Here is an 8,858-nt window from a genome sequence, read left to right as displayed (position 1 = left end):
AGGTGGAGCCAACACAATTTCTTTAAGCCAAATGCAATCTCTAGGGCCCCTTCCAGCCCTAAAATCCTTTGACTGCACTACAATCCCTCATCACCTCCACAAACTTTCCCACTAAGCATGGGGAGAGAGACAACTGTGCTACTTTTAAAAATAAATCCAAATTCTCTCAATGGTTCTGTTTCTTGACATGAATATGAAGCCCCTTGACTTCCATTCTATGGCCCAGGGTTTATGGGATGATGTTGACTCAACCCTGTTCCATGCCCAAGTGTAAATACACAATGAGAGAAATAAGAAAGAAAAGGCTCTTTCCCTCCATCAGAAGAACTGCCAAGCCCAGAGGCTACCCAAGAGGGACAATAGTGAGGCTGGAAGTGATGGTGAAAGGGAATTCTGAGCAAGAAGGTAGACTCCCTGTGAAGTGCCTGGTCCCCTGAAAAAAAGCTCCGTTCTTGCTACTGTTTCTGACTGAAGGAAATGGCTATGATCTGTTCCCTGGACCATCCTAATAATCAGCTACCTGGTTCCCCTGACCCAGAAATCCCTCCTCAACCTTCTCTTCGCTTACCACCAGAAATGCAGTCCCCAAGCACAGTGAGGTTGGCATCGTCTTGCTCCTGACCTGTTCTTGCACACCAGTATCTACCCCAGGCCATGGCCTTAAGGACTTTCCTCCTAAGAAAACCACCCCTGCTCTCCCAGATGCCCCAGTCATTGGTGGAGGACATCCAGTTGGGGCAGGAGAATGAATTCAGTTTTGAGGTATTGCATTCTCTTGACCTCAATTCCACCTGGGCGATGCAGCCTTCTTCACTTCCTGCCCTAATTGCTGTGCAGTGTTACCGTGGGCTGTTAAACAGCTGCCACCCTCCACCCCAGACCTGGATGCCATCCAAGGGCAGGTAAAAATATTCCTCCCTTTACATAAATTGTCAGAGTCTGGAAGAAACATGCTCAAGAAATAGCGTCACTGTGGCCCATCTAGTGATTTTGGCCTGTCCCAAACTCTAGGAGGGAAATAAGTGGCTCTCCAAAGGTCATGGGGAGAGAAAGTACCTTGTTCTTCAGGATTGGTCACCCTGTTGACTGTTCTTCCCTCAACTGTCTCTTTCTTTACTTCTTTTCCAAGTCTGGAGCTGAGGGGTTTGGTCTAGAAATCATGAGAGAGCACAAAACATTTCAACAGGAAAGAACTCAAAGAACTCATCTTTTTTTTTTTTTTTTTTTTCCTAAGCTATAAAACCTCCTTCCTTTTATCCCCCAAACACACCAGACCTAGATCTCCAATATATACAGTATATAAAGGCAGAGTGCCTTTGATTGAAGTGGGGTATGGGGGCCCAGTTTACTTGCCTCCTCCCACCCAAGTGACCAAGCTACCAAACCCAGAAGCCCCTAATTCGTTCATTTTCATTTTAGAAATGATAGCAGTTGAGGCCTAGAGATTTATCCCAAATCATTTAGTGAATCAAAAGAAGAGGACAGATTAGGACCTTGGTTCCTGATGTTCAACTCAGGTGGTTTAAGGGCTCAGACATTATTAAGTCATCGGGTGCACAGGACCCTGGGTTTGACTGGAGAGAGCCAGGAGAGCTGTGGCAGTAGCACGCTGGAGTCACCCTATCTTCTCCCAGAGTCAAAGGCACACACCTCTCAGCTCCGCTTTCTTTCTTTCTTTTCTTTTTCTTTTTTTAAAGATTTTGTTTACTTATTAATTAGAGAGAGAGGGAGACAGAGAGAGAGAGAGAGAGAGAGAGAGGCAGAGACACAGGTAGAGGGAGAAGCAGGCTCCATGCAGGGAGCCCGATGTGGGACTCGATCTCGGGACTCCAGGATCACACCCTGAGCTGAAGGCAGACGCTCAACCGCTAAGCCACCCAGGCATCCCTCAGCTCCACTTTCAGTGAGTTCAAGTAGAAGGCTTGAAATTGGCCATGGTGGGAAATTGGCAGATCCTACAAGTTAGGGCTTTCCTTTTCCCCCAGGAGAACTGATCAAATGCCACAGGCTTGGGCATATGCAGTCTGGTTTACCAGGTCCTAAAGTAGACTTCTCGTGGAATGTGATCCTGGCTTCTTAGTTTTGAACAACGTCAGAGAACTGTCTTGAAAGGTGAGCAAGCAAGGAGGACTTTGGGATGGTCTTATCCAGGGGAGATAAACTGAAGTGCCTAAAGAACCAGTTGATAAAGTAAATGGGCCAAGTAGCTGGGTAGAAGAACATGGAGAATGATGAGAATTGTGGCAAAACAAAACAAAACAAAACAAAAAAAACAAAGCATTTCCATCAGCAGCAACAAAAGTACGTGAGTTTGTCAGGACTGCCAAACTCACAGAGGATTCTAAACAAGGTGGCTCGGACAACCGGACCTGGCAGAGCTGCTTCTTTAGAGGGCTGAGAGGGAGGGCCCTGTTCCAGGCCTTTCTCCTTGGCTTGTAGGTTGTTGTCTTCGAGGTCGCATGGCATTCTCCCCGTATGCATGTCTGTTTAATATGGACACCAGTCATGTTGCATTAGAACCCACCTTAGGGATTTCATTTTAACTTGATTCTCTTTGTAAAGGCCCCATCTCCGAATAAGGTCACATTCTGAGATACAAAGCATTAGGACCTCACCATACGAATTTTTGGGAGGACACAACTCAATCCCTAACATCCAAGCAGGACAAAAAACAAACCTGGGAATCACCTCTGGCCTGATGCTAGTCCATTTGCTAAATTTTGCAGGTGTGCAAACTAAAACTCCAGGAGGGAAATAAGTGGCTCTCCAAAGGTTATGGGGAGAGAAAGGCAGAGGCAGGCCTTCCGATTCCAGCCAGGGGCTCTTCTCTTCCACTTATCTGCCTCCTCTGATTTGAGGTTACTTCATTCACATGTGTATCCCCTCTCAGTACCCTTGGAGAGCTGGTAGGCAGCCTGAGGGTCAGGCCCTATCTTGTGCTCATCTCCAAACTCCCCACAGCTTACAGCAGGGTGAAACGCATGGTACACCCTCAGAAAATTCATGTTGAATATCATGGACATCAACTCTCTGTCCTTAGCAGAGGTTGGGGGTGCTCCTGGGCTCCAGGCTAATTTCCAGCCTCTGCACCATGGAATGGACATACGTGCTTTGAGACTCTGGTTTTTCAGTAGAGCTTCCTTGCTATAGACCCACAAAGTGAGGTTAGAGAGAATGAGCATGGGACTTCAGGATTCCACCACTTTTGTTGAAAGTAACTCTAAGAACAAGTCAGACAACGTGGTTCAAATCCTAGACCCACTGCATCAAACGTTTACTCTATGGTGTGACCACTTACCCTCTCTGAGCCTTATTTTTCGTATCTGAATATTGGGGGCTACTAATACTTAGCTCACTCAATAACTCATTCATTTGTTCTTTCAACCAGGCAATATGTATGGTTAGAACCTCCTCGTGCCCTGGGTTCATTGCAGTGAAAAAGCCATGGCCCCTATCCTCTTGAAACTTGCCCTTGAATGAGGAAAGTAGACTGCTGCAGTCTTACAGTCTGTGATCATGCATGCCAAAGCAAAGTTCTGGAGACTGAGTAGACGTGCAATGGGAAAACTGAGACAGACTCAGATCCAAGCTGAATCTTGAAGGGGGAGATGTGTCCAGGCGAAGAGTGGAGTGAGAGAGCCAAGTGCCACCGAGGGAGCAGTAGGGATCCAGAAAAACATGTTGGCCATAGAGAGTCCTATGTTTAAAGACCTAGGCGGGAGAGAGCCTGGGGAGAGAATTAAAGAGGTAATGAGATAATGTATGTAGAAAGTGCATCGTGTAGTGAGATGTAAGCATAAGGTTGAAAAATATGCCTTAGTAATATGACTTGAAAGCTACTAGAATCCATGTTCTCATTTATGATATTCTAAACAAGGCATACTTATTTATTGGCAAAGCATGCATGATATTTTTCAGATGCACGGGAGAAAATTATTGTCAATATATTTGCATGTATTTTTTTTTTCGTTTGAAACAATCACTCTTCCTTGTCCACATGATGAATTTACTATCTGCTGACTTGAGTGAACACATATGTTATTGTTTGTTCTGTACCTTCTAATTATCTTCACACACCTTTCACTCTTTGATCGTTCCAGGCTTTTCACATCAGAATTCTCGGCCCAACCTGTGACTGGGCTGTGGAAGCAGCCAGAAAGCAGCAGACTGCAGGAAACTCACTCAGGTACTCTGTTAATAAAAATAAGAATGAGAGCAACAATCTTAAAGATAGAGAACAACCTGAGGGTTGATGGAGGAAGGTGGGTGAATGTTGGGTATTAAGGAGGGCACTTGTGATGAGCACTGGGTGTTATATGTAAGTGATGAATCACTAAATCCTACACCTAAAACCAATTTTATCATATGTGTTAGCTAACTAGAATTTAAATAAAAACCTGAAATTAAAAAAAAAAAAAAAAAAGAATGAGAGCAACAACCTCTAATGCCTATGTGGTTTTCTTTTTCTTGGAAGTATTTTTTGTAATGTATGTGCCTGTAGAAAATAAATCCCCTCTCTTTTTTCTTTTTTTAAACTAATTAGTAAATTTAATCAGTTAATGGAATTTTTAGAGAAAACAGTCTCTCAAATCTTATCAATAATTTTGTAACAAAAATCAAAATATATCTATTCACAAAGAAAATCCCCTCTCTTTTCAAAGCAATGTTGGGTTATATTGCACAAAATAATATTACCATCTTCACTGATTCATTGGCTGGTAAAAGGATACCAGTGTGAATAGAGACAAGAGGGGGTAGAAAAACCAAGAAAGAATTTGGTAGGCATTTAGTATTTTTCCAAGATATGCACATCAGCACTGAGTGTATTCCTTCCTTCCTTTTCTTTTTTTTAATAAAACATCTAATTGGCAATTTCTATTTGTTCAATATTTTGCTGATTATAAGGTGAATTACCATTTTTTTCCCCTCCACACTACACTTAGGGAAGATAGTTCTTATTTTTATCATCATTTTCACTTTGCTGTGACATAAACTTGTCCAAAGTTGTATAGGTTGTGTGTGACCTCTATTTATCAGCCCAGGTTTCTTCTCCCATTATATCCACCCAGACAATCCCTAAGATCTCTTCCAGCTCTGACATTTGGTAGAATAAAAGCTTTATGAGGGTGAGACCTTGCCTGTGTGGTTCAACATTCTATCTCCATCATTTTGCACAGTGCCTGGAAAGTCCAAGGAATTCAATAAACAATTTTTTAATTAAATTGAAGAGCATGACCTATACCCCTTTTATAGCCTCAAGAGTTAATGCTAAAGTGATTACTTGATGAGTGATACTAAGCAGCTGGCGCCCCAGAAGGTGACAAACTAAATCCTGTATGAGACCCAAGAATATATACAGAATTACATACAGCTGTGCCACAACAGCAAACACAGCACCCACAAGAGAAGAGAGATTAATATCCCATATAAACATCACCACTACTGGTGATGTGGGGGTTGGGATGAGGAGACTGGCAGGACATCCCCTGGCTTCCATTCTTGAGTCTTCCTTTCCCTAACGACATCATTCTAGGATACTGGAGCTCTGAGGGTTTCCAATAATTTGGCCTGAAAAATTCACTGGGTTTTTCCAGCCTGGTAGTACTTCCTCCTTAAAGCTTCAGCTTCTCAAATTGGTAAGCATTTAATTTCAGTTATAAAATTAGTTGCTTATTGGTATGACGTATTAAACTGATAATCTGGGATCCCTGGGTGGCGCAGCGGTTTGGCGCCTGCCTTTGGCCCAGGGCGCGATTCTGGAGACCCGGGATCGAATCCCACATCGGGCTCCCGGTGCATGGAGCCTGCTTCTCCCTCTGCCTGTGTCTCTGCCTCTCTCTCTCTCTGTAACTATCATAAATAAATAAAAATTAAAAAAAAAATTTAAACTGATAATCTACCAATGAACAACCCATTACAATTTACACAGCATTTTCACCAGACAACCATTTTATAGAGAAGGAAGGAAGATTCCAGTAGAGATAACTGTTTTGTCCCAGATCACACAACCAATAATTTATAACACCAGATTCAGGCCTTCTGACTCAATATTCTCAAATCATTCCATTAGGACACTCCCACTGTGACACCAGTACTGTCAACCAAACAATCCATGAAAATCATGGGCTATAGGGAATCATGGAAACCTACTTGCTCCTACTCAGTATCTTTCCTGTATTCATGATGGATTCTATAAACATAATCCACTCTATCCCAGTCCTTCCTCAGTTTCTTCTTATTAGGTCTGCAGTGTCCAGTGTTAATTGTAGCAATGTCTGTGAATTCCTAAGGTGGAGTCACAGGACCTCTTTCTGAGCACCTTCCCTTATTGCCAACTTTATGAGAATGTTCTCCAGACATGTACCCTATGCGGTAATGTGGTCCTCAGCCCTATTCATGGCATGCTTACCTTCCTAGATGCCTAACTTAGAAACCCAGAAGTCATCCTAAGCCCATCTTCCTCACTTTCCTTTCTATATCATCCAGTCCCTAAGACTGGTTGATTCTTCCTTTGAAATCTTTCTTCATTCTGTCTACCTACTGACCCTAAAGCCACTTTTAAGTCCCTGTCACATCCCATGGGGTTTCTGCGATAGTCTCCCAACTGTTCCCTCCCACTAGCATCTCTATAAAATGAAAAGGGTGATGTCCAACTCTGCTCTATACATCATGAAAGGAAAAGGCCAGGGCCAATGTCAAATGCTCTACAACGCTTTCCAAAATCAGACAGTGGACAATGCCAATGTGTGGTTGTCCTCACTTGCCAACCTCATCTTCACCTTGTTCCGTTCACGTTTTTCTTCAAAGAAACCACGCTGCTGAATAACAGTTAGACATTCTAAAGTAGAACTCTATGCTTGGTCAGTAGAAAGTGGCATCCTGGCCTACGTCAGAGGAAAGATGACAGGCGACAGCAGAGGAGCCATATATGACTTCAAAATACATTACATCTGCCTGCCGGGCAGGGATTGGGCTCCCCCAGGGCAGGTCTCTGCAAATGTACCCTTAACATTTGCCTGAAACCTTCTAGGGAGCTTGTAGTCTGCTCTGAATTTCTGTTTTTACTACTCTGTCCACAATCTCCTGGTCTCTGGGGAACTATTCCACACCAAGGACCAGGTAAGGAGGAAGGAACACCAGACATGAAATCAGAAGGCCCCTAGTGACCATGGCTAACCCCCATCACCTCTTAGAGCCTATTTCCAAACCTGGTATATAAGGATAGGGAGCCTCACCAAACTGACCTCCTGGGTTACAGAGAGAATTGAGAATCATGCAACATATTGAGGTCAATGTTTGAGAGGGCTGGAGGAGACATTGGTTTTGGAGTCAGAAGAAATGGGATTTAAGTCCAAGCTTTGCCACTTACTCTCTGATCTGGGCCCAGCCAATAAGAGCCTATTGGAACCTCAGTATCTTTATCTGTTGAGTATAACTAATAACATATCCTTCATGCAGAGCTTATGCAAGTGAGAAAATGCCTCACACATGGTGTGATAATATTATTATACTGTATTTGGAGTACTTTCTAGAGTGTTCTATTGTCCCAGGGTTCTTTGCATAGCCTAGCTCAGCATCTTGCTCTTCGAGAGTCTGCTGTCTGGGACTCCCTCACCTGCTGGGGAAAGTATGCCCCTGGGGTGTGTGTGTGGGGCAAGGCTGGAAACTCCCAGTGGAAGAGATCATGGCTTGTCTGGAGATGGCCTTTTACTGTGGGTGGTCTGGTCAAAACAATAGTTAAGTATGAATCAGGCTCCAGGAATGGTGCAAGGACCACAAGACGAGGCAGATCTTTCCAGGGTGGGAGCACTTACAGATGCCCAGGAGCATCTTGGTTGGGATTGCCTGGTTTTACATGTGTTCGTGTGTCTGTTTCAGTGATGTGTGTGTGTGCGTGTGTGTGTGCTTGAGATGAGCAGACAGCAGCATCCTATCTTTGACCTGTTCAGATTCTTCAGTCAAGTCAACCATGCCTTCAGTGCAAGTAAGGAAGAGTCAAGTAGGAAGAGTGCTGCGCTGGCATCGCAAAGCCTAGGCTTCATCTTGGCCTTGCTCTGTCTGCTGGGCCAGGCCTCAGTCGTCACTCCCTCTCTGAGCCTCAGCTTCCCTTCCTAGAGAGCTCTACCCACCCCGCAGAAGCGTGTGCAGGTTGTGGCTGGTGTTAAAGATAGCAAGCCCTCGGTGAAAGCAGGAGAGTCCCAGTCTTGCTACAGAGATGCTATAAGAAAAAGGATCTCTTTCTGGTGTCACACTGCTGGCAGCACCTGCCACGAAAGACGTACTTCCACAACCTCTGGGAACTGCTCTGCCGTGTTGTATTGGGACTCACTGGATATAAAAGGCAGCGTGACCAGGATTCCTAATTGTTTATGGATCAAAAGTAAATAGGTAGGACATTGTAGCCTAAAGACAATTTTTTAAAAGATTTTATTTATTTATTCACGAGAGACAGAGAGAGAGAGAGAGAGAGAGAGGCAGAGACACAGGCAGAGGGAGAAGAGGGAGAAGCAGGCTGCATGCAGGGAGCCCGACGTGGGACTCGATCCCGGGTCTCCAGGATCAGGCCCTGGGCTGAAGGCGGCACTAAACCTCTGAGCCACCCAGGCTGTCCCAGCCTAAAGACAATTTAAAGAAAACTGTCAATTAAAATTGTTAAAACTATTTAAAAAAATAAAGGAATGCTAAGGAGATAAGCGTAAGCTAGTAATGAGAATAAACCAGAAGAAAGGCTGCTAGACCTGGGCTCAGAATGCCTGTGTTTTTCCCCCCTCTTCCACTTCTACTTTGGCCTGTAAGCTCCCTGAGGACCCGATCATATTTTGCTTATAACTGCATCTCACTGTACCTGGCACAGACTA

At 44.2% G+C, this 8,858-nt stretch overlaps 1 long non-coding RNA gene across 1 annotated transcript in view; it reads right to left on the bottom strand.

The window, feature by feature from the left end:
- Positions 1-1,816: 1,816 nt before the first annotated feature.
- The window catches only part of LOC140622173 (uncharacterized), a 48,232-nt gene continuing 41,190 nt past the window's right edge, over positions 1,817-8,858 (bottom strand). The window contains exons 4-5 of the long non-coding RNA XR_012021884.1: positions 4,078-4,191; positions 1,817-3,727 (exon numbers count right to left, since the gene is read on the bottom strand). This is a non-coding gene — a long non-coding RNA (uncharacterized lncRNA). The remainder of the gene's footprint in view (positions 3,728-4,077; positions 4,192-8,858) is intronic.

Source organism: Canis lupus, chromosome 31, assembly GCF_048164855.1.
Source record: "Canis lupus baileyi chromosome 31, mCanLup2.hap1, whole genome shotgun sequence".
NCBI lineage: Eukaryota > Metazoa > Chordata > Mammalia > Carnivora > Canidae > Canis > Canis lupus.
Note: the sequence above shows the minus strand (reverse complement) of the source record. Positions and strands in the feature narration are given on the sequence as shown.